The sequence below is a fragment of the Orcinus orca genome, chromosome 3, assembly GCF_937001465.1.
Source record: "Orcinus orca chromosome 3, mOrcOrc1.1, whole genome shotgun sequence".
Lineage (NCBI taxonomy): Eukaryota > Metazoa > Chordata > Mammalia > Artiodactyla > Delphinidae > Orcinus > Orcinus orca.
Genome location: NC_064561.1, coordinates 21,716,212 through 21,736,700, shown reverse-complemented (window position 1 = coordinate 21,736,700; position 20,489 = coordinate 21,716,212). Strand labels below are relative to the sequence as shown.

The 20,489-nt window shown below is 43.4% G+C and overlaps 1 protein-coding gene across 1 annotated transcript in view; it reads left to right on the top strand.

Annotated features, from left to right (window-relative positions):
- The window catches only part of LOC125963851 (UDP-N-acetylglucosamine--peptide N-acetylglucosaminyltransferase 110 kDa subunit-like), a 275,052-nt gene that overhangs the window by 196,146 nt on the left and 58,417 nt on the right, over nucleotides 1-20,489 (top strand). The window lies entirely within an intron of this gene.

Genomic DNA, 20,489 nt, shown 5'->3' with positions numbered 1-20,489 from the left:
TTTCCTTTTATAGTAAGTAGATATTTTCTACTGTAACATGTAATTCCTTTAATGATTTTTAACCACATTGTTTGAGTAATGGCTGCACTAGGGCTTATGTAATACATCTCAGAATCTCTTCAGATTTTTGCTAGGTTCATTCCAGATAGAAACAGAAACTGTACTTTTATAGAGCTGTATGCCTTCCCCTCTTTTTTGTTTTTATTACATTTATATATGTTACATACTTAACAACATATTATTATAATAATTACTTCTCACAAGCTTATTTTTTCAAAGAGCTTAGAGAAGAAAGTTGAGCAAATAAATTTTTTTGAGTTTGTCGGGTTAATCTATTTACCATTTCTGGTTCTCTTCCTTTCTTCCTGCGGATTCAGCTTATGATCTACTGTCATTTTTATCCTAACACAGCTTTGTTCTCACTGCCTTCGTTGTGCCATATCATCAAATATATGATTTTTTTCTGTTATATAGAGAAAAATCCAAATATAGTCATATTGTTTAGGCACTTACTTTTTAAATTTGTTAAGAGAAGAAAGGAGAAGAAATTTGAAATTACAGTATCTTTTATAATTCCCTCCACAACTGCTCTAGTCAGCATTCTTTGTTTTGTTTGTATGGCTTGAGTTACTGTCTGCTATCATTTGAAGAACTTCCACTAGTATTGCTTGTGAAGCCCTTCTGCTAACAATTAACTCACTCAGTTTCTGTTTCTGTTTCTGAGTTATGGTGAAGTATTGATGATAAGTTGTGGAGTGGTGGGAAAAACTAAAATGCGATGTGCTGTATGATGTATGTTTCACTGAAGTGTCTTGGTCAAATTCTAATGATTTATGATAGAAATCACATAAAGCAAGCATCACAATTCTCCAGGAATGTTCTGTAGAATGCTAATGTTAATGATGAATATGTGATCCCAAATCTTTCACTTGTATTGACCTTATCTCAGTAATTCTTCTCCCAACAATGCCATAACTAGAGTTGAGTTCTAAAGTGTACCTTCCTCTTTTCCAATAGAAATGGTCCCACAATTTCAGAAAGTTCTCAAAGGTGAAAAAGTGCACACGGCGTTTATCACGTTTGCAAATGCCAATGAAAATGCTAAGGTAACACTGTCCAAAATGCAATATTCTTCTGTGAGGGCACCCAACTTTAAACAAATACACATATTCTAAATACAGCTTAGATCTGTGACATGTTTTGGCCAATGAAGTGTGAGCAGACATGATGGCCTTCAATGAGCAGCAGAGGCCTTAAATGGGCTTGTGCACTTGGGCTCACCTCTTATGTTTCAGTGAACTTTGTGAGAAGACAGGGCCTGGGAGCTGCGGCCTCACAGTTGGGCTCCAGAGGAAGATGTGTGTTACAGACCTCAAACTGACCCAAAACACGGAGCAAAACCAGCCATCTAGAGGTCTAAAAGAGAGCCACTGCAGCTAGCCAATAGGTCCAAGAAAAATCAATTCTTGTTTATGGAACTGAGTTTTGGGTCCATTTGTTCCAAAGCATTATCACAGCAAGAGCTGACTAACACAACATCCTCCAAATCATTGTTATGTAAATGGCTGCCACCATGCCTACAAGTAAGGCAATTGTGTACTCAAATTGTGAGAGTTCTTGAACTCTTGGTGCCTCTCCAACACAATGTACATGGCTAAATTTCCACAAATAAGTTCACTAATATACCACAAAGATCTCCCTAAGCTTTTATTAAATGTAATGCAAAGTTCTTTCTTTTCATTTTCTGCTTCTACATAGTTAAAATGCTTTTTATCAATGTAAAATGGCTCTTACCTTTTGGCTTCTGTCGTGAGAGTCTTTTGAACTCTGAAACACTGTAGGATATCACCTATAAATGGTATCTAAAACATACAACAATTGAATGAATATAACAAAAAAGGAGAGTCACTGATATAGAGAACAAACTAATGGTTGCCAGTGCAGAGGGGGAGGAGGGGGCAATACAGGGGTGGGGAAGTGCGAGATGTAAACTACTGGGTGTACGACAGGCTCAGGGATGTATTGTACAACACAGGGAATATAGCCAATATTTTGTAATAACTGTAAATGTAAAGTAACCTTTAAAAGGGATATAAAATTTTTTTAAAAAAGAAATCTTACTTAAAATTTGAAACAATTTAAATGTCCATCAACAGGAAAATGCACATATAAATTATTGGATTTCCCTACATGGGACTCCTACGTAGCGAGGAAAGTACATGAACTAGACAGATCTTTACGTGTCAGCATGGATGAACCTAGCAAAGATAACACTAAATAAAGCAAGTAACAAGAGAAAACAAAATAGAATACGATATGCAGTTTAAGAATACTTAAACATGTAGCCTACATAGAAAGACATCCATGCCACTGACGGAGACCAAGTTCAGAAGAGTGGTTACCCAGGGTCAGCTGGGGAGTGGCTGTGTTTGGGAAAGTGGTCACATCAGAGACTCTTCAACAGGAATGGTAATGTTTCACTTCACACACTGGCTGGAGGACGGAGGAGTGTCTGCGATGTTATAATGTGAGCACGCTGCATGTAAAAGCCATTGCTGACCACATCTAGGGGAACTGATGCGTGGGAGCTGGTAGTGGGTGGAGGCATCCAGAAGGTGGTGGTAGAAGAGGAACGTTGTACACGTAACGCCTAAGGCCTGACCAGAGGACGACCACCGCTCTAGAAACTGGACACAAATCCAACTTCTACGGCCAATCTTAGAAGACAAACTGAGGCATATTTAAAATTTTAACACTTTATGTGCGCAAAAATAGATTCAATTCACGCACCACAAAGCGGAAGAGGTGAGGAGCACTCCAGCCACAGGAGCTGCAGAGATGTTTATTTTAAAAGGGCAGAAGCAAAGCAAGGAAACGAGTGATTTGCTATGGCTTTAACGCCTAGTTGGTGGTTTGTGACTGGGTGTCCTCAGCGGTGTTCGTCACCCTGAGGCGCTGACAGGCTTAGATTTGGGTTGGTTTAAGTAGGCGGCCGCATCGCTAGAGCCACCGCAGGCTAACGGCCTCCTTGCAGGGTTAATTTACTAACACCAATTGTCTGAGTCCTTCCTCTTACTCAGTCACTTCACTTCCTACGCCTCACTTTCTCTTCTGCAAAGTGGATATTCAATAGTAAATTCTCTGTGGAGGTGTCAGTACAAAACAAAGTGATTATTAGGAACCACGATCATGTCCTGAATGCACGGAACACGTCACCGTTTGCCAACCACCGTGTCAAGCCAGCAGAAACGACAGAAATTAAGAGCTCTCCGCAGAAATTCACACACCCGTGCACCAGGTAAGGGACCACAGGCAGACGTTCACTCAGCCTTTCCTGTGTCCCTCACGGAGTTCACGCTCTCTTCTGGGCGGGGCGAGCACAGACACTTTGCGGGAGTTTAACTACTTTTAAAATGCGCTGATACAACCATGTCTCACTTTTGTTTGGATCAGTCAGCAAACGCTTTTTGGAAACCCCAAATTCTCCACACCTCCTACCTTTCACGCTGCCCTAGTCTCGAAGCTGCCGACACCGCTCCTCAGGCCGCGTCGTCAGGAGAGGCGGGTCTGCGTGCTGCTCCTCAGGCCGCGTCGTCAAGGGAGGCGGGTCTGCGTGCGGACGCACGGCGAGCGCGCAGAAGTCCTCGAGCCCCGCCCCCACGGGCCCGCCCGGAGGCTTAAACTGCAACCCCGCGGCTCGGGAGGGCGTTGATGCCCGCGCCAACACCAGACCGCGCGTGGGCTCCGGAGCGCGGCATGGAGGGCCCGGCCTAGCTGGGGCCCGTGGCTCTATGTCTTCGGGCCGCAGCCGCCGGGCGGTGGGCGCCCGAGGGGCCGGGAGGCGAGCCGGGACCCACAGGAGGGTGTGGGCATCCTGTCTGCAGCCAGCGTCCCCGAGGCCGCGCTCAGGCCATGAACACTCGGTGAAGCTGCGCCCGGACAGCGCGGCCGACTCCTTCTCGCGCTCTGAGGACCTGTGCGCGCTGCAGGACTCGGTGCCTCTGCCCTCCGTGCGGGCTTCCCTGAGGGAGGGCCTGCTGGACTTAACGCCTTCTGCCTCCGCGGGTAGACTGGGCGCCGCTCCTGAGCACCCTCTGCCCCTGATCTGTATCCAGAGCTTCTTCCAGCCACGGCTTGTCGAGACAGGTTTGTACTTCCCGCTTCCAGGGGCCCTCGTGTGGGCGCTGAGAAGCGGGGTTTTAAATGGTTAACGGTGGAGGGTGGGCACTAGAACCGGTGCCCAGTGACCGGGTGTACGTGCACTAGACGGGGCGTGCGGCCTAGGACTCCTGCCAGCTCGGTGACCCCGGCCGAGTGCCTTAAGGCTTCAAGGTCTCAGTGTTCTCATCTGTAGCATGGGCTTCACAGGACCCAGCCTCTGTGGCGGTTACAAGGATGCACTGTGTTAATGCTTCTAGACTCTACAAAGTAGAACACTTAGCACAGTTTGGAGCATCGTTAATTGTTGCACAGACGTTACCTGGTCTGTTGAATGACTTTGCCTGGTACACACCAAAGCGATTAGGAAATGGATATATCCCAGCTTCATTTCCTTTCCATTCAAACAGGGCTCAGGAAAAAAAAAATTTTTCCAATAGGTGTATCATATATAGTGGAAAGAGCACCGGTGTCAAGGCAGCTTAGGGTTTGAATTCCAGGGCTTATGCTCTCTGTGGCCTGGACAGGTTTCTTTTGCACTACAATCCCCACACTTGTAAAATGACATTAAAAACCACTCTTTCTGTGGGTTCTTAGAATTAATTAAGCAGGTTATGTGTGTAAAGTATCCTGGCACTTGAATGAGTTGTCAGAACCAAGGGCTGCTGGAGACCATGCTTCTGCCCTAGGTAATCTTCCCTTCTACTGGGCAGCAAGTAAACACAAGCACAGGAGTCAGTGCTCTGGAAGAAGTGAGTTCTGCTGCTACAGAGCACAGAACCTCTTTTTTGTTTAATTTAATTTTTATTCTATATTGGAGGATAGTTGATTTACAATGTTGTGTTAGTTTCAGGTGTACAGTAAAGTGATTCAGTTATACATATATCCATTCCTTTTCAGATTCTTTCCCCGTACAGTTTGTTACAGGATATGGAGTAGAGGTCCCTGTGCTATGCAGTAGGTTCTTGTTGATGATTTTATATATAGTCGTGTGTATATGTTAATGCCAAACTCCTAATGTATCCCTCCCCGCCATCTTTCCCCTTTGCAGAGCACAGAAACTTGGAAGGGAAAGTTCAGGGTAGGATTCTTAGAGGAAGTGCCATCCTTTCTAAGGATATGTAGAAGCTCCTGGGGTGGCAGGAGAGAGCAGTGTGTGTTGAAGTTTGAGAAATGTAAGAAAATATGGCAAAACTAATGTACAGGGCTGGAACTCAGGGTTTGGGAAAGAAATGAGAGTCGATACTGAAAACTTAGTGGGGCCCAACAGAAAGGCGCCTTGTTTGTCCTGTCAGAAGTTTGGATGTTTATCCTGAAGGCTGCAGGAAACACCAAAGAACAGTGAAATGGAATTCTGGTTTAGAGACTCACTTGGACCTCCATGTGGAAGGCAGTTGATTGGGTGCAGGGTGAATTGTAATCTAAGGGTCCCACTTAAGTTATAAAAGGTGGGACCGGGTTTTGCAGATCTGAGAGAGAATGGGTGAGGCCTGGTGACCAGTTAGAAAAGGGAGGGCAGCAAGCGTGGGTGACAGTTCACAGCTGCATCTTTTTGAGAGATACAGAGCACAGTAGAAAGGGATTGGGGGTGGCGAGAGGATCTTCCTTCATCTTCAGTGCTTTAGAGGGGCCTGGTAGACAGGTCTGGGCCCAAGGTACAGATCTGGGCTTTTGAGAGGACAGGTGTTTGAAGGCATGGTAGAGACTTAGGTTATCCACAAGAATATCCAAAGAATCATAGGTCTGAGAGTTTTTTTTAAGTGGGTATATTTGAGGATGTTTATAAGCTGAGAGAAAGTAGCCAGCAGAGGAAGGGTGTAAAGATCTAGGAGAGGAAGTGATTGTTCATTTGTTTTTGAAAAGCTGAACACTTATCGTGTGCCTGGCCCTTTTCTAGGATGTGGGGTTCACACCATCTGTTATCTCTTCTGCAAGGACAGTTCAGTTCATCCCCCGGTGAACAGAAGTCAGATTATTCTTTGCATCCCATCCAGGTGTAAGAACTGTTTATTACCTCGGAAGGGAAGCAAGCTCTATCCTTTGGTCACCTGCTGATGATAATAGCATTGGCTGAGACCTGACCATTTACAATGAAGGCACTTCTGTAGGTAATAAATTCCAGGAGGGCCCGAACTGAGTATGTCTGTTTCAGCATTTAGCATGGTTTAGCATCTGAGAGGCCGGTACATTATTGGCATATAGTAGACTTAAAAATGAGTATTTGTGGATTGTCTGAATGAGTGGATGTGTGTGATTCATATCCTATTTGCAGGTCCTATGCCCAGCAATGGATTTTCAGTGTCAGGTTGTGACAGTATTTATGATGGGGATTGGCATTGTTCCCTATCTAATGGATAAAGATTACACATGAAAGGACTTTACAGTGACATCCCAAAAGCCTCATAGGAATTACATAACAAAAAAATAAAATTGGATTCTGTATAATTTCTAATTTGTAAGCTGGCCAGAACACTGGTATTTCAGCCAGTCCTCTGGTAGTTCCGATGACGTCCCCATGATCACCCAGGCATAATCAGAATGGCTTTAGGATTTGGGAGCCAAAATGTTCCTCAGTATTTACTGCTTTGCATAGTCCACTTAAGAAAATGGACTATTGAAAAAATAGCTTCAGACACAATATGGCATTTTATGATTTAGCATGAAATCTGAGAAATATAGAGGTTATCTGAAGCCTGCAATGGTAAAGTTTCCTCTGCTATTGAAGTTATTGTCTTTAAACAAAGGTTCTACATTACTAATGCTATATACATATATTTTATGATATTCAGGTTAATTTCCAATTCTAAGGAAGTAATTGGTTGCTTGGTATGAGAGATGGTGTGGCTTCCAAAGGTGAAAAGTATTATTTTGTTGTAATTTCCAGCTACCTAAGGATGGGAGAGGCCCTGGACACTGCAGTCAGTATATTATGTGGAGCAGGTTATATTGTGGTTTATTTTTGAAGTTTTACATGTTTATTTTCTTTTTTGCGGTACGCGGGCCTCTCACTGTTGCGGCCTCTCCCTTTGAGGAGCACAGGCTCCGGACGCACAGGCTCAGCGGCCATGGCTCACGGGCCTAGCCACTCCGCGGCATGTGGGATCTTCCCGGACTGGGGCACAAACCCGTGTCCCCTGCATCGGCAGGCAGACTCTCAACCACTGCGCCACAAGGGAAGCCCACATGTTTATTTTCTATGCAAGTTTGTGTGCTCCTTTTTGAGTTTTGGTAGATAAGTGTTTTGTAACTTTGGAATACTTGGAGTTATATACATATATATATATATATATATATAACTTATATATATATATATATATATATATTTAATGTAGTAGTTAAAGCCGTGGAGAGTGTACTAGTCTACCTAGGTTCAAATTCTGGCTTTACCCTATGACTTCCCTGTGGCTTCCTCTGCTCACCTATTCAAAAGGAGGATAATAAGACTGCTGTGGTGAGTTACGTACTAAGTGCTATTTAAGCATTTGCTATAATGATCCTGTATACTTGAAGGCAAGGAACTTGCATCTTGATTGTCTCTGTATTCCTAGTGCTTAAGAATTCCTAGTGCTTTCCTAGTGCATTGCCTTAGGACAGAGATAGCTCAGTATAGTTCTTCTCACTATAAAGTACTGTTACGTTGAAAGTCTTTGCTTCTGTACTAATAATCTATGACATATCTGCTGAGGAAAGGAAAGGAATAGTTTTAAAACTGCAATGGATAACAAAAGATTGTATGATGTAATGCCTTTATTATGTAATTATAAAACTAACAAATGATCGTGGTAGAAAATTTGAAAAACTCCTAGACAAAAGAGAGGTCAACAAAATTTGGAGTAACATTCAGAGTGTAGAGTTGTCCATGAATATTAGTGCTTTCATATTTTCCAGGACTTTAAGTAGACTCTGCTTCTTAAGAGTCTATTCATGATATTTTACTTTAATGATGTTTTCATCATGAGGACACACACACACAGAAATCTGTCAAAAAAAAAGACATATAAATCACTGATGTTTCAGATAGCCACATGAAATAAAGTGAGAAAGGTCAACAAGCTGAAAGAATGTGGAGTAGCATCTCCTTAATTGCTTACATAACTCTGATAATTACCTCTTTGTGGATAAAGTAATTAATGGGGAATCTAATTCAAGAAAAATGTATGAACTTCAAGCCTTCTCAAAGCCAAGTATTTCTTTCCACAAAAGGTTACTTTCCACGGCCATTCTTCCTTACAGGGAAAGAATATTGTATGGCAAAGGATCTTCCTGAAGGAGGGTGCTTCCCACACTGATTGTCATAAATGACTTCGGAATTACTGTTGCTGTATTACCAAAATCTTAAACTAGGATATTTTTGACAAATGCGGTCCTTAGTTAATTTTTAGAGCTACAAACTGTCAGATGGCTCTGAAATAACAATTGTCTGGCTATTCTTCAGGGTGATCACAATATGGTAATGACCTTGAGGTATCACTAAAAAGCAGGAAGGTGTGAGTCTTCCTTTGGTGCCAGAGTGAAATGCAAGTTGGAGTTGGAGTTGGAAAAGAGGCCCACAACCAAGTGATAGAGAAGGAAATGTGAGGTCATTGGTGAAAAACCAGGTTGAAGTTAAGGTGAAGAGGCATGAGGAAATGGGCAACTGTTCCAGTATTACAAAGATCATCAAGAAGCATATCCATGAATGTGGTTTGTATCGCAATCTGCTGAAAAAGAGACAAATATCCTGGCCTGGCCTGCATGGAGATTATATTTTATTGATTCTGATAATAGATTATTGTTGAAAAGGGCCTCCTATAAATTATAACCATGCAAAGGCAGCAAGATAATTTATTTTTCTTTATGTATGTGTTTCTCATTCCTACTCACTTCTCTCTTAGGGGAAGAGAAAATCACACACAAAAAAAATGTCAAGTCTCAGCTATTCCTTTTCAAAATAATTTTTTTCCAAATTCCAGTGGAGGCAATAGGTTAACTGTTAAGATTTGTAAGCCTCAAAAAGCTAGATTTTTACAAAGTGTAGCCAAATTTCATTCCATACATAATAGCTTTGGAAAGAATATGTGGTGATGCAAAGTTGGAAAAAGCTGGTTTTCCTTCCATGAATGGCTTCACTGTGTTGGGAGAAGAGGCAGAGAAGAAATCAAGGTAATTAAACATGGGGTGAGTTTTCCTGATAGGGGACTCTAGTGCTTTAAAATAGACTAGATAATCCTAGGGATGATCTGAGGGTAGAACAGACCAATGCCTCATTTCCAGTCTGGTACCCTGGAAGAAAACAGTGTATTTCCTTTGAGGTCTTGAGAGGTTTTTCTTCTGCTTTGTTTTGGTTTTGGTTCATTTTGTAATCAACCTTATTAAGGTATCATTTACATACAATAAAATGCAGACATTTTTAGTCAACGGTTCAGTGACTTTTAATTAATGTATACATTTGTTTAACTACCACCCCCATAAAGATAGATAACAATCCTAAAACCCTAGAAAGTTTCTTTTGCAAAAGTATCCCCATCTCCCACCCCAAGGCAACCACGGATCTGTTTTTTATCTTTAGAGATGACTTTTGCCCAGTTTAGAATTTCATGTAAGTTGAATAATACAGTAGGTGCCCTTCTGATCTGGCTTCACTTGCTCAGCTTATGGTTTTTGAGATTCATTCATGTTGGGATATTTTAAACCAGGACTTTAGCCTGGGTGGCTGATGTTGTCTGAAGGCACCTATAGGTACATCTGAGTCTCTGGCATTGTCACTGTCTGTTCTTGGCTCCGTATTTTCAACTTTACTAAGAAGCACAAGGTTGAAGTAAGAAAGATCATTGTCAGTATAATGGAGGTGAAGTGGGTTCTGTTATATAATATTCTCAGCAAAAATTGACCTGCTTGGAATCATTGTGTTGATAATCGACAAGGATTCTCTTCCTCCAAAAGCGTTGATACTATAAAACTTCTAAAGGACGCTGTCCTAGGACCCTTCTTTTAGTTTTCATTTTTTGGGAAACATTTCTGGAAAATTCAAATGCTCGCAACCTGAAAGAAGCAATTATTCACCTGAAGGCTAACTCTGCTAAAGTTGAGTTGTCCCACCTTTACATGCTGATAGAAGCCAAATAGCCTTGCAAAACAATGCTCTCTTATTGGATATAAGCATATACATTGTTTAAGGTGGACGTGTATATGCATTAAAGTGAAGAAACAAAGAATCTTTGAGTTTCCCTTGCTGGTTTTTTTTATTTTTTCATTTAAGTTTCTATAGCGTATGCTAATAGTTCAGGGAAACCTCAGTTTAGTTTTAGCTCCACTCTACATAAATGTTGAAGTACTCCATACCCACCTTTTTTCTACCTTCCTTCTTTTCTTCCATCTTTCCTTTCTAACTTCTTATAATCCATTATACTTAATCCTGCATTTGCTGAGGTGGCAATTAGTGTAGGAAAATTGAAAGCACTGTGAAATTTTGCTGTTCAGAACGCATGTTGAGCAAATTCTATATTGAGAAAAGGTCTGAATTTACCCAGAGTAACCCTTTCTCAGCGTCTTTGAATAAAGGCCATAGAAAGTGGGCTATATATAATATCCTGACAGGTATGTAGAACTCATAGCAATTGCCCTAAAGAGCTTACCTAGCGTAGATGCATATGAATGCATTTAATGATTGTTTTATTGGCAGCAGTGCCAACATACACAGTCTGTTTTGTTTTATATCATTCTCATTACCTGCTCTTTACCACTGTATAATGGTAATGGCGTGGTTTCTATGGCTTGTGAATTTCACGGCCAAATAATATGTAATTTATTGCACACTTCAGTGTAGACGATGGAGACTCCATAACTTTTCATGTGCTCTTTGCCCCTTTGGAATGTATTACACTGAGATCAGGGAATGTTATAAATTTATTTGAAATGTGCATGATAGCTAAACATCAATTAGGACTGATGGGCAATATTTCTTCTTCCAGCAAGATAACAGTTTTTAAAGACTAAGCCATTGAAGGTGGAGTTACTGAACATGGGACTCGGTTCACTGGGATCCTTCTTAGAAAAATAAAGGACAATTTGAATTGGATTTGTGTGGCTTATTCAAGTAGTAACTAATCAGCTACATCTTGGTGAACTTAATTTGTCACAATCGTTTGGTATTTTATTAACTCTCTTCCCCTTCTTCCCCCGACTCTCACGAGAACGGATCATGAGTATCTTAAAACATATTAAGTCATCTTCCATCCCTGTTAATCTAACTACAAAAGCACACTTTCCTTATCCAATGTAACTTACTGTCTTTTAGAGTGGCTGGGGTTTTAATTCTCTACAAAATTTAAACCAGCAAAGAGAAACATTTTCAAGAGCCACCACATTTTAGCGCTTTAGAAAGAAAACTTTAGAATTAAGGGCAACTATATCATTTTATAGCTAAAGCACCTGAGGCCTAAAGTAGGAAGGTAACCATCAAGGTCAGGGAAGGGGTTGAAGATCCGGTTTCAAGCTGAGGAAGAGTCTACAGGGACTCAATCTGAGCAGGTCGGAAACTGAAAGGAAACCACAAATGTTCTGGTAAGGCTGGCATCTGGCCTCAAGTGTGGGATTCAGACAGGGAGTGGGCCTGGGGGAACTGCGCTTCTGCAGTAGGCAGAGAAGTCCACCTCCCCTCCGGAAAGTGCCACTGACATCAGGGAGTTGAGGGGAAAGAGCAATGAATTCCAGTCCACCTGAGAAAGCAGGCCAGACTGATTAACTCTGAATTTAGGCTTATTTCAGATACTTCTTGAGAAAGAACTTGCACAAGAGCAAGTCCCACGCAGCCTCTTTTAAATCCATGCCCAGTATTTTCTGGTAGAGCTGCTTAAACCCTCCAAGTGACTCCAGTATTTTAATTTCACTCTGTATTTAATTCCGACAGTTCTATGACTGATTATTTAATGGGCAAATAAGTAGGGTCACAAAAGAGTGTGAATGTATTTTACAGGATGAGGATGGGTGGAGTGGAGCAGTCTGGAACAGGACACCAATAAAAAGGGATCTTGGTAAAGAAGAATGTCTATTAGAAATGGAGAGGAATTCACAAGGAAATTAGTGCCTGACACCACGCCCTTCTCTCTGCATGTTTAGAAGCTAGTTTCTAATTTTATTTTCATAGGAGATGTGCCTGTGATGAATTGTCTTTTACCTCCACACTATTTATCACATGGACATATTGTGAAGTTTGTGTGAGAGAAAGCAAGTATTAGAAATTGTTTTGCAAGGAGCTATAATCACTTCCTGGAACAATATAGGGTAGAAGGAAAAGGAAAGGAAGGTGGAAACGAAGGAGAAAGACAGCTAATGATGCTGGAGTCTCTCGCTGGGATTTGTGGTATCTCTTTTTGAAACTAAGTACAGAAAGTCAGAACTTGACTGATTGTTTCTTGATCACGGTTTGTTTTCATTTTTGTTTCTCTCTTGCTCTCTCATCAGTTATTCCAGCCAGTGCCATGTCATTTTCAGTTTCAGTAAGCATGCCTGCCTTGTTTCCATTTGCATTATTCATGCAAACGTTGATTGAACTGATGACCCCGAGTTATCACGGGAAATATTAGATACACCAGTGGATACATTTCTTAATTTTAGAAAAAAATTACCGAGTGAAGGTTAAAATAACTCCTCTTCAATTTGTCATTTACAAAAACTTCTCCTAACATACAATACCTCATTGCCTAACAATGCCAGATAAATGAAGAATTCCTATGTATTCATGAATGCAGGCTAGTCTGTATATCTTTTGGCAGGTATGACTATTACCGAGGGTAATGGCCTTGTTTGCTGGCCATGTCCTGTCTCCTAGAAAGTTGTACTTTCTGTTATCTTTCAGTTGGTCCATTGGATATCAGAGGTGAATTTATAAAACTATACTTCCCTTTACACTTACTTTGTTTTGTTTTGTTTTGTTTTGTTTTACTTGAAGTATAGTTGATTGACAATGTTGTGTTTCAGGTGTACAGCCAAGAGATTCAGATATATATATTTCTTTTTCAGATCCGTTTCCTTTATAGGTTATTACAAGGTATTAAATATAGTTGCCTGTGCTATACAGCAGGACCTCGTAGTTTATCTACTTTATACATAGTATACACTTACTTTGTGTGATCCACGCTGGTCAGACCACATAATTATTTTCACCTCTGATATAATTTTTTCAGGTCCAACCTCAAATCTTTGATGAGAAGATATTTTAAAATAAGTTTAGCATGTGTGTGCTCTGAATCCAACAGTAGTTATTAGAGATATGATTTTGAACTAGGTATTCCTCGCTTTTTTGTTCTTAGCCAACCCATTGAAAATTAGTTTTTATTTTCTGGTTGGTTTGCTAGATGTTTATGACTATAATAAACGTGTTAAATTTTCTCTCATATCTTAAAGCACAATCTGAATTAGCAATGGATATTGTGCTATACATAGGGGCTGTGATATAAATATAGTTTCTAACTTCAAAAACATATAGCCTAGAAGGGAACACAGACACATATGCAGCAATTATGACAACTGCATTTGTTTACTAAGTGAAATAGTACTGAGATGGATAAAGTGCTAGCAAGCCTTGAACAGGCAAATCAGCTTCAAAAATAGATGCGCAGTTCTTTAAAAATCTTTTTAACATTTTTCTAGCTACATGTAGAATATAACTTAGCATAAAAACGGTATGGGTTTGAGGATATGGGGAGGGGGAGGGTTAAGCTGTGACAAAGTGAGAGAGTGGCATGGACATATATACACTACCAAACATAAAATAGATAGCTAGTGGGAAGCAGCCGCTTAGCACAGGGAGATCAGCTTGGTGCTTTGTGACCACCTGGATGGGTGGGATAGGGAGGGTGGGAGGGAGACAAAAGAGGGAGGGGTTATGGGGATGTATGTATATGTATAGCTGATTCACTTTGTTATATAGCAGAAACTAACACACCATTGTAAAGCAAATATATTCCAATAAGGTCATTAAAAATAAATTAAGTAAAAGAAGACTGACTCATCCAATTAAAAAAAAAATTCTCTCATCCTGGATTCAAGAGAAGGGATGAAGTAAAGGATGAGGAAGAACAAGAAGAGGAAATGTGAGCCTGGAGAGGGTAGGAGGAAGAGCAGAAGGCAAATAAGTGTATGTGCTTCCCTTGCCATCCCTGACTTTTTTTTTTTGTTTTTTTTTTGTTTTTTTGGTGCTTCAGGAAAACTCAAAAGCCAGAGGAGAGCACGGAGGTGGTCACCACTGCATGTGAACAAAAAGGTGGAGAGAAGGGAATGGTGGTAATCTGTGCAGGCAACTGGAGGATGACCTGAGTGCATCTCGCCAGGGAACAGTCCCCGTTCCATAGAACCCCTGAAGATGCCAGGCTCTTATGTTTAGATGGGGGGCCGAAGGCATCTGTGGGGTCACCACATACATCACTCCTGGAGGTGTTGTTCACATTGTGTTCTTTGTAAAGAGTGTCCCTGGTGAGGTTCCACATCTCCCTCTGCAGGACCCAGCCTTGCCCTCCCAACCCGCCGAGGTCAGCAGTCAACATCCCCAGTTAATCACCAGGTGTGGTGAGATATCTGGAGTGGCCCTGGTACCCCCCAGTTCAGGCGTCCTGGGGAAAGGGTGAGGAGGACAGAGGCACCGGGGCTTCTTCTCACGCAAGCAGACAGCTCACCTGGCCCAGCGCTGCTGCATCCCTGTGGGCACGCGGTAGCCCTGGCATCCGGTAGGAGACACTGCAGGATCCACACCTGGCTGGGATTTGCCCACCCCCTGGGGACCCCGCAGCCTCTGTGGAGCCCCACTGAAGGGCCTGGGTCACCTCATGGCACCATTTCTCAACCTGAGGTTCTATAGATTTTCCATAGATGTGTAAAAATTGAATACAACACACACACACAAAATGAAGGCAATTCAAAGCAATGCTAATTTAGGATGAGTTAAAGGGCCAGGATTCCAAATTAATTATGACCTTAAAATTAGATAACAAATACATCTGGTTTTATTACCTGTTGAAAAGCAGTGTCTTCTACAAACTTTTCATGTTGGGATACAGCAAAGCTATAGAATTTATGATTCTATGACCACAGCATCAGGATATTTTTAAATTAAAAAGCACAGGCAAGTTTGGCTGGGGTGTTAAAGAAAGAAAAATGATTATTAGGGGAAAAGGGAACATTGCGGTTCTCTGCCCACTTCCACTGTGCTGGTCTCATGATGGGCCGTGTTGCGTGTGGGCTGGAGGGACAGGGTCACTACTCCCACCTGTGTCATCAGACCTCCCACTCACAGCGCCCAGGTGGGAGGGACCCACACTTTTCAACCTGGAGCCCCAGAGCCTCCCCTTTCCTCTGCATCACTTTCACTGTTCAGTGGACCAGTCACTTGAATGCCGCCCGGCCAAATGCCCAGGTTAAATCGCCCCTGTAGGACAGGTCTCTCTGCTACCAGAACACACTTGGCAAAGAGCAGCAAACAGGCCCCAGTGCCCTGGGGATGTGAGCCCTGGGGATGTCAGGGCCCAAAGTCACTTGCAGGGTCTGAGTAGCCCCCTGGGTCCCACACACCGACCCCAGGAAGCCCACCACCCCACTGACTCCAGTCCCTGCCTTTGTGTGGCAGGTTCTGGTCTGACACCTGTGAGGACTGTGACCTGGAGGCCTCAGCCTGAGACTCAGAGGGGATGGAGCTTGTGCAGTGTCTGGCAGCTTAAATGAGACACGAGGCCAAGGAAGGAGGGCCGCCTCTCTGCTCCCCCTCCGCTCCTGAGTCAGCTAGTGAGTGCCGGTTACTTCCTGTCGGAGCTGTACAGATTTAGCATAAACTTTAGATATAGGTCTTATTTTTAACAGTGAAAGGCTGTTACATCAAGCAAAATTGATCTCTTTTTTTTTTAAACATTTCTATATAAGATAACACACAAGTATAGAAAAGCACCCTCTGCAAAGGGAGGGCTCAGTGAATTACAGTGGGCGCTCCACTCTGGGGAGCAGTAGTTTTTCCCTCTGTGAAAGCCCAGATGCTTCTGAGAAGCTCCTCTCAGCTTCCTTACTCTGGCCCGACCTCCACAGCGGAAATCCCAAAGGGACTGGATTCTCCCAGCCCTCCAGCACCCTCCACTACTTTCTGATTGTGCTGCCACACTCATTTTGAGTTATTTGTGTGTAAATCACTGCACTTGGAATATACATGGAGTAACTGATTTCATTCTTATAACCGAATAAGTTAGCATTTATTCTTCTCCCCTTCTACAGGGGGCAGCCAGGGTGCTGGGGACATCCTGTATATTGAACTGTGTGTTGGTAGCAGATGTGTTTATATTTACAAGAAACCATAAAGCTCTACGCTTAAGATCTGTGCCCTGTACAATACACCAAGTAAACTTCAATTAGAAAGAGATGCCAAAAAAATTTTCCCACAAAACAAACTTCAGGGCCCGGTGGCTTCCTCTGATTTCTACCAAACTTTTAAGACAGAAACGATGCCTGTCTCCTACACACTCTTCCAGAGAACAGATACAGAGGGAACACACCCACACTGCTTTCATCGGACCAGGAGAATACTGATGTCGTACCCGCAGCAGATATTACAGGACAGGAGAAATTACAGGCTAAAGACTTCTGAATGTCGATGTCAAAATCCAAAAGCAAATATTAGCAGTCTAAATCTAGAGGTTTTCAGAAAGGAAGGAAACTAGGATTTCGTGGTGGTATTTCCAGTGGTTGATGTGGACAGGATCACTGGGTGTTTGGGTGCTGCCTGGGAACGTGGAGAGAAGGGACAATGCCATCGGGTTAGTGGAATGAACATTTGGTGACAGAGATTAGGAGGGCCTGGGTCATCCTCAGAGACAGTCCTGGGATGGGGTCTCTAGGCTGTGGCTATGGAGGGGTCCCTCTAGAAGGGCATGGGCCTCTCTCCTGTGCCACTGCAGGGTCTAGGGATGGATGAGGAGTTTGTAGGGGCTGGTTTTTGATGAGGAAGGATGAGCAGGGAAGGTGCGCCCTCAGAGCCAGTGCAGCCACGGCCCCTCCCCAGCCAGGCCGTAGCCCAGGCTACTCCGACAGTTGCTCACATCAATAGTCAGGCGACAGTGGGGCACGCCAGCTTCACCCACTAAACCACCAAGCACAGCCCAGCAGGCCACTGTCCTCATTAATCAGCACTACCTGTGCATCCAGGGCTGGTTGTTGAAGACCAAGCTAATTTGTTAGAGACGTGCCATGTGGGCAACTGGCTTGGAGAGACCAGGGCTCTGAGCCACGTGGAGACAAGCCGACCACTGGTCAGACCACCAGGAGGCTCACCCAGTGTGTGAAGACGCTGAGGGAGGAGGGACGTAGATGGGACCCCCTGATCCTTCAAGGGACCTTCTTTCAGGGATATTTAAGAGCTGTGGGGTCAGGGATCAACATGTAAGGGAGGCAGCAGGTCAGGCATGGGCCCTCCTGTTGGCTCAGACCCCTCCTGTCCTTGGAGCAACCATGGGGCAGGCAGGAGGATTGGGGTCATGGAGGGAGGGGAGCCCTGGGCTCAGGGGTCCAGAGCACCATCTAGAAGATTCAGGGGTTCAGGGATTTCTGTCCCAGGGAACCAACTACATTCCTGTCCCACATCCATCTGTCATCAGCTTTGCGACTCCGGGAAAGTCACTTACAATCTCAACATTTTCGTGCCATGTACCATAAAATATGGTTCACAGCACCTGCCATGAGTTCCCCACGGGGCTGATGTGGGGATCACAGGAGATGATGACAGATATTCTTCACAAGCTCTAAAGCATCACACCCATAACCTTCCCCACTCCCCTGCCCTGTGGCATCCAGGTCCCCTCTCTGGAGGCAGCACTACCACATTTCTTGCTTATTCTTCCAGACATTTAATATTTGAACACTTAGGTAGCACTTATGAAGTAACCATCATTTTTCATCAGGGTCTACCTGATTTGCTGTATTAAGCTTCATCATGTAATACTAATAAGTGGGCCCTATTGACATTTCCATTATCACAGAACAAGGAACTGAGGACAGAGGGTCTGCATAACTTTCCCAGGTTCATGTGGCTTCTGGTATGATTTGAATCCAGACCATCAGGCACCAGCCCCCACTCTGTCGGTCACTGTGCTGTGCTCCCTTTCTGTATTATCTCACTAAATAAAGTCATGTCCCCGTGCAGTCAGCCTGCTGGCTATTTTAAGTGCACACCACATTGCAACACCCTCTTCTCAGCCCAGCTTCGATTCACTTGACTCCCCTAGACTCCCCTAGGAGGCTGGTGAAGAAACAGAACAGACGTGTGACCTGGGAATTAATTGACACCTCTGCATGGTCTTCTCCCAGCAACATATCAATAGTTCTCTCAGTTTCTGTCGTATTTTCCAGGATCATGACTCGGGTACCAAGAAGAAAAGGAAGATTATAAAGGAATCAAACACAGGATGCACAAGAATATCATCTGCGATCAAGATAATCTGCTGGCCATCTGCAGCGGTGGTTCAGGCACATCAGAATCAGCATCTGGCCAAACAACAGGGTAGGGACACAAATAGCACCCCCACTAACCACTCCATTGAAGGTACTGTGGAAATAATACCAGCAAGTAGATTCAGGAGCAATGGCTGTAGTTTTTACAGCAGAGCCTGGATCTGGCTGAGGGAGGATTGGGCAGGGAAGGTGCCCACTCAGAGCCCATGCAGCCACTGCCCGCTCTTAGCCAGGCCTTAGTCCAAGCTGCTCAGACGATTGGTCAGTTTCTAGTCAGTGAGACCCTGCGGGCATGTAAACCTCATCTGTTAAGCCACCAAAACACCAGCCCAGTAGACCCTGTTCCCAGCTAATGAATATTAACTGCTCATCATCCAGGTTTGATCAGTTGAAGATGATGCTAATTCTCTGTGCAACTGTCATGTGGGCAGTTGGTTTGGACTGTCCTGGGTTTTGAGTCAGTTAGGGAGTCAAGTAGACTACTGGTCATTCAGGGTGGTCACCTGACCACCAGGAAGTCTCACTGCAAATCAGCTGCTAGAATCAAGTGCTGAGGGGGAAGGGAGGGGAGATGCACACATATTTGGATACCCCGGTCCATCAGGGGGTCTGCATTTGGGGGAAAGACATTGTATTTGGGGTCAGGGATTGAAACGTAGAGCCAGGAGGTAGGTCCAGATTTGAGCCATTCTCTTGGGTCAGGCACCTCCTCCGAGTACCAGCTGTCTCCCTGCAGCATCCTTGGGGCAGGAGGATGTGGGAAAGGGAGTGAGGAGAGCTCTTGGTTTGTGTATCCAGGGCATGATCTCATGTCCATGTGTTCAGGAATCTCTATCCCTCCCCTGCCTCAGACCCATCACTCATCAGTGTTGTGACTCTGGGCAAGTTACTCAATCTGTCTAAATTTCAGTGCCCTGAACCATAAAATATGGGTCACAGCCCCTACTCTGCCCACCCCACAGTGCATCACAAGAAATAATATTCTTTCCATGAGCTCTAAAACTTCTTACTCATGTCATCAATGTGAAAAAGTAGGCTCTATCCTCCTGTTTGTAGCCTCCTAGATGCCCTTTCTGGAGACGACCTACTTATTCTTCCAGGCATTTAATACTTGAACATTTATGTAGGTAGCACTTATGAAGTACCCATCATTTTTCTTCAGGCTTTGTATTTACTAATTTTTAGCCTCAGAACATAATACGAATAAGCAGGTCCTACTAATATTTCCATATCCCTGGCCAGGGAACTGAGAAACAGAAGGGCTAAGTTACTAACCTTCCCAGGTACACGTGACGTACAAATAGGATTTGATTTCAGGCCATCAGGCACCAGCACCCATACTCTCCCTCTTTGTGTTGTGCTGACTTTGTACTTGTCTCATGTAAATAAAGTTATTTTCCCCATGTGATGAGCCTGTTGGGTATTTTAAGTGCACGCTCAAATGCAAGGTCCATCTTCATAAGCCCTACTTTGCTTCAGGGGACTCCCCGGTCAGCTAGTAATAAGGAGATCTGAAGTTTCACCTGTGAATAAGTTAAGACTTTTGCCAGGAAGATGTCAACACCTCTCACTATTGTGAATGTATTTCCTAGGAACTTGTTTCAGGAATATGAAGAGAAAAAGACAAGGATTCAAACCAAGGATACATATGGGGATTGATCCTCCGTGAAGAAAATATACTGGCTGGCCCTCACCGTCATTCAACAGCTCAAAATGAACATCTAGTCCCAAAGGGTTGAGCCTCAACTATCATCCCATACAAGCCACTCCATTGAAGTCACTGTGAGAATTCCATCCTGAAACTGATCAAGAGTAATGACTATAAAAATGTTGTCATATTATCTTTTGATTGAGATATAATCCATATTCCA